This window comes from Arachis hypogaea, chromosome 4 (assembly GCF_003086295.3).
Source record: "Arachis hypogaea cultivar Tifrunner chromosome 4, arahy.Tifrunner.gnm2.J5K5, whole genome shotgun sequence".
Taxonomy (NCBI): domain Eukaryota; kingdom Viridiplantae; phylum Streptophyta; class Magnoliopsida; order Fabales; family Fabaceae; genus Arachis; species Arachis hypogaea.
The window spans coordinates 122,365,989-122,371,988 of NC_092039.1; positions in this window are offsets into that span (position 1 = coordinate 122,365,989).

Here is a 6,000-nt window from a genome sequence, read left to right on the forward strand (position 1 = left end):
GCTTGGGTCATAGGAGATGGTTTAACGTGAAAGGATCCAAGAAAATTTGGATACCTAAGGTCACTTGAGCTTGTTTTGTAGGTGTGTCTAGCATCCAAATGGAAGAAAAATATGTGGTAAATGGACAGCGGATGCTCTAGGCACATGACCGGAAAGACAACCTTCTTCATAAAGTTTGATGAATATGATGGAGGACTTGTCACTTTCGATGATGATGGTAAAGGAAAGATAGTGGCCGTTGGTAAAGTTGGTAAAAGCTTTTCATCTTGTATAAATGATGTTCTTCTGGTGAATGGTTTGAAACATAATTTACTTAGTGTAATTGTGTGATTTAGGATTTGAAGTTATTTTTAGAAAGTTTGTGTGTTTAGTTGTTTGTGAAAAAACTGGGAATATTCTTTTTGAAGCTAAAAGATGCAACAATGTATATGGATTAACTCTTGAGGACTTAAAAGAACAAAATGTAACATGTTTTACTTCTATTGAATCTGAAAAATGGCTATGGCATAGAAAGTTGGGTCATACTAGCATGTACCAAATTTCTAAGCTAGTCAAGAAAAATTTGGTGAGAGGAATTCCAAGTATCAAATTTGATAAGGATCTTACTTGTGATGCTTGTCAATTAGGCAAACAAGTAAAATCTTCTTTTAAACCAAAAGATGAAATTTCAACCAAAAGGCCATTAGAAATGTTACACATTGATCTTTTTGGTCCAACAAGAACTCAAAGTTTAGGAGGTAAACACTATGGTCTAGTGGTGGTGGATGATTACTCTAGATTTGGTTGGGTACTTTTTCTTGCTCATAAAAATGATGCTTTTCATGCTTTCTCAACCCTTTGCAAGAAAATTTAAAATGAAAAAGATTTAAAAGTGGCATATTTGAGAAGTGATCACAGAAAAGAATTTGAAAACCAAGACTTTGAAAAATTCTGTGATGACTTTGGAATTACTCATAATTTTTCATGCCCTAGAACACCTCAACAAAATGGGGTTGTTGAAAGAAGGAATAGAAGCCTTCAAGAGATGACTAGGGCTATGTTATGTGAGAATGAGGTTCCAAAGTTTCTATGGGCTAAAGCTGTAAATACAGCATGTTATATTTTGAATAGGACCATTATTAGAAAAGGGTTAAAGAAAACTCCTTATGAGCTATGGAAAGGAACCCCTCCAAATCTTAAGTATTTTCATGTTTTTGGATGCAAGTGTTTTGTGCTTAATAACAAAGAAAATCTTGGCAAATTTGATCCAAAATCATATGAGGGCATGTTTGTTGGATATTCCACTACTAGCAAAGCCTATAGAATTTACCTCAAAGATCATAGAACTATAGAGGAATCCATACATGTTACTTTTTGTGATTCTAATTTAATTCCCAGTACTGTGATAGATAATGATTTAGATTGTGAAGAAGCTGGAACAAAAAAGAAAATCTCAAGTCTGCCCAAAATGAAGAATTTGCTAGTCTAGTTTTGTCTCGTCAGAATGGAGGAGACATTTCCATTTTGTCTCCTGAGTCAGCAAGAGAAACTGAAACAGTGAGACCCACAGAAGCTCATAAAAGCTCAACACCACAAAGGAAGCCTAGAGAATGGAAGTCCATGAGGGGTTATCTTCATGATTTTATCATTGGTGATCCCTCTCAAGGAGTAACTATAAGATCCTCAACCAAAAGGCAATCCGAACCAAGCAATTTTGCACTCTTGTCACAAATAGAGCCCAACAATGTCAAACAAGCTCTTGAAGATCCATCATGGGTGAAGGCCATGCAAGAAGAGCTTGTTCAATTCGACAAGAATGAGGTTTGGACACTAGTACCTCATCCGGATGGTAAGAAGGTAACGGGTACTAAGTGGGTTTTTAAAAATAAACTTGGTGAGGATGGACAAGTTGTTCGTAACAAGGCTAGACTAGTGGCCCAAGGTTACGATCAAGAAGAGGGTATAGATTTTGATGAATTAGGTTGCTTCTTGCCTATGTTGCCCATAAGGGCTTTAAAATGTTTCAAATGGATGTAAAATGTGCTTTCCTTAATGCCTTTATTGATAGAGAAGTGTTTGTGGCGCAACCCCCGGTTTTGAAGATAAAGAATTTCCAAACCATGTTTTCAAACTCTCTAAGGTTCTTTATGGTCTTAGACAAGCCCCAAGAGCTTGGTATGAAAGGCTTAGTGCCTTCTTGTTGGAAAATCAATTTCAAAGGGGTACCACGGATACTACTTTATTTATTAAAGCATCTAATGATGATATTCTTCTAGTTCAAGTTTATGTGGATGACATTGTGTTTGGATCGGTCAATGAGTCCTTGTGTGAAGAGTTTGGAAAACTCATGACTAGTGAGTTTGAAATGAGTTTAATGGGAGAGCTAACTTTCTTTCTTAGCCTCCAAATTAAACAAACTCCTAGTGGTACTTTTATTCACCAAGGAAAGTATGCACTAGAACTAATCAAGAAATTTGGCCTAGAAAATTCTAAACCTATGAGAACACCAATGCATCCTAACACTAAACTTAAAAAGGATGATAATGGGAAAGATGTGGATGAAACAAGGTATAGAGGAATGATTGGTTCACTCATGTATCTAACCTCCTCTAGACCGGATATTGTTCAAAGTGTGGGTGTATGCTCAAGGTTTCAATCTCACCCAAAAGAATCCCATCTTTCAGCCGTTAAGCGCATCATTAGATACATTAAGGGAACTAGTGATTATGGCTTTTGGTATCTAAAATCTAATGATTTTTGTGCAGTAGGGTTTTGTGATGCAGATTATGCGGGAGATAGAGTGGATAGAAGAAGCACATCAGGCATGTGTTGCTTCCTTGGGAGATCACTCAACATGTGGTCAAGCAAAAAATAAGCAACCGTAGCCCTATCCACAGCTGAAGCTGAATATATTTCTGCATCTGCATGTTGTTCACAATTAATTTGGCTAAAAACGCAGTTGGAAGATTACAAATTAAAGATCAATAGTATACCCTTGTTTTGTGATAACATGAGTGCTATAAATATTTTAAAAAATCCTGTTTTGTACTCAAGAACTAAGCACATTGAAATCAAATGTCATTTTATTAGAGAACATGTGCAAAAGGGTACTATTGTTATTCAATTTGTAAAATCTGAAGACCAACTTGCTGACATTTTTATAAAACCCCTCTGTGAAGACAGATTCTGTTTACTAAGAAAAAGCTTGGGAATGATAGATTTGAGTTCTATTGATAACTTGTGAAATTTTGATTCTGTTCAGATTTATCTCGTGGGAAAGCAGGAGATAAAAATCAGAACGTGTGGAATGGGCTTTGAACAAGGGGGAGGCTGTGCAGAATTTAATTTTCATGGGCCCTACCAAATCTCTTTGACCCCACCATGACAGTTCTGTTAGTTTTTTTTTTTAAATCACAATCTCTTTGTTGTCTCATCAAATCTTGTTGGAAGAAGCATGGTGTCAAATCAAATCTTTCCTTTCAACTAATCCCTTGATTCAAGGAAACCACTTTTTAATTTATTTCAAATAAATGAAAAACACCTTGGTCAATAACCGCCCACCTTGTGCATTAACTCCCTCATATTCTCTTTCCACTCAACATTTACTGCGTCCCTAACCTCCCTCTTCACTCACTCAATTCGGTTCCATTCATCCCTTCATCTTCTACCTGTTCATTCTCATTATCATGAAAAAGAAAACTGCACCTAGAAAGAGTGAAAGAATTTGTCTCTCTCAAAAACCTTCCACTCCCCAAACTCACACCCATATACATATTCATTCCACTTCTTCATCCTCTCCCTCACCTTCCACCAAGCAACCCGAGTCCATGAGGCGCAAAGTGATAGCCCAGAAATTCTCTAGAAGGAGGAAAAGTGGAAAGAACAAGGAAACCAGCATTGAACAAGAGGAAGAATCACACACCTCACCGATTCCATCACCACCACCATCTCCACCAAAGAAAGCAACTCCCGGAAGGAGTTCTCAGAAGACCAAAGGTTTCGTGTTGCACGAGACTAGGGAACCAGCGAACCTTGGATCATTGGACTTCAAGAACAGATTTCACAAACCACACTCTCACTATGATCCTTCAAGGTTCTCTACATGTGCATTCTATGAATTCCACTAGGAAGTATTGGAAAAGCGGCATCTGTGTCTCTCATACTTGGTGAATCTTGACTCCCTGACTGCCAAAGGGATCAATTTACATCCTCTGTTTGATCATCTCAAATGGTCTCCATTGCTCCACATTCAGAAAATGGTATACCCAGGGTTGGTGAGACAATTTTATGCTAATCTGAGATTGATTGATGGTAGTCTTCACTCCTATGTGAAGCGTGTGCATATCACTCTGAACGCTGAGACCATCAGCTCTGTCCTTGGATACACGGATGAAGGACCGAGGGTATACATGATTGACAAATGGGATGCACAAGTTGGGGTCACATACAAGCAAGCTCTTCAACATATTTGTGAAAATCTGTCTGGACTAGACGGTACTATTCCTACCCACAAAGCTCTTGGATCAACCAACTCACTGCTGCACCGCATCATAACTCACATTTTGACCCCACAGAGTGGTTCACATAACAGTGTAACTATATCTGATTCTCTCATAATCTTTGCTCTTGTTACCACATCTCCTATTTTATTTGGTTACCTCATGATTAGACACATGTGGGAGTCTATAAAAAGTACCAAAAAGGCTAATTTACCTTATGGAATATTTCTCACGTGTATTTTTGAGTAGTTTAAGGTAGATTTAACAAATGAGGATGTAGAAAACAAAGTGTCTATGATCAAAGGAGGTGGAGCTGTTAAAGGAACCAAGGGCAAGAAATTCGTACCTTCAGATAGCGACTTTGAGAGTCAGCCTGAATCCTCCAAAGCAACCGAATCAATCAAGGAAGTTCTCACTGAATTCTCAAACATGTCTGAGCTAATGGTACAATCCCATAGGGCGGCTCGTAAGCTAGCCTATGAAAATGAAAGGGCTTGGATGAGATGCAAGGATAGAGTGAATCTGATGCTGGAAAACCTTGAGGAGGAGCTGGGAGTTGCTAGTGAAGAAGGCGCTGAGGAATTTGATTTTAATCTCTCTGATGATTAATTACTGTTTTCTTTTTGTTTGTTGATATTTGGCATGTTTAGGCTCAATCTAATACTGTGGTAGTTTATTTTGGTACTATAGACACATGACCCTGTGAAACACTCTTGACATTTTGGATATATTTTGCATATTCTGTTCTATATGTCATCTTTTGCAGGTGCCCCTTGATGACAAAAGGGGAAGAAAGTGCTAAAAATTAAAATCATGAAAACAGGGAATGAAATCTGTGTGGATTTATGATTGTCCTTGTGGAAAATATTGTGTTTTGTTGATATAATGCTTGTGATGCATTTGTTTTTATCATGTGGCTGCCTGGTTGTTAACATGTATTCTTGTGATTGAAGCAATGGATTTATCTTGATGAATATGCTTGCTACTATTGGAATAGGAATATTCTGATTCATCTTGGTAAACATGCTTGCTGAAAACTTTGTTTTTGGCAGTTCCTTTAAGCATTGGGTATGAAAATAAATGTTGAAAATTGATGTGATCATGCCATGATTAAAAATACTTTCTTACCATAAGTATGTTGCTCTGATTTGATTGGAAAATATTTTAAAACGGCAATTTATTTTCAAAGATATTTTTTGGTTAATTATGTTGTGAGTTTGAGCAGAAAATCAAATTATTGATAACAAAAAAGTTTTGATTATCATCCAATTCTGCTCATAAATCAAGCCATTCAACATCTTACATTGAATATGTTAAATAACATTGTTGCCTTAGGCTTGATAAAATTGTTACAGGTTGGAGCTTTCCTTCGTAAAATAACATATATTAAGGGGGAGTCTTGGGACAATTTGAAAGGGGGAGAAATACAAATCTTCAAAGGGAGTATTCTTTACTCAAAATCTTAAATTTCTTTCCATTTCAATTTTAATAATGTTTGTCATCAAGGGGGAGATTGATGAGT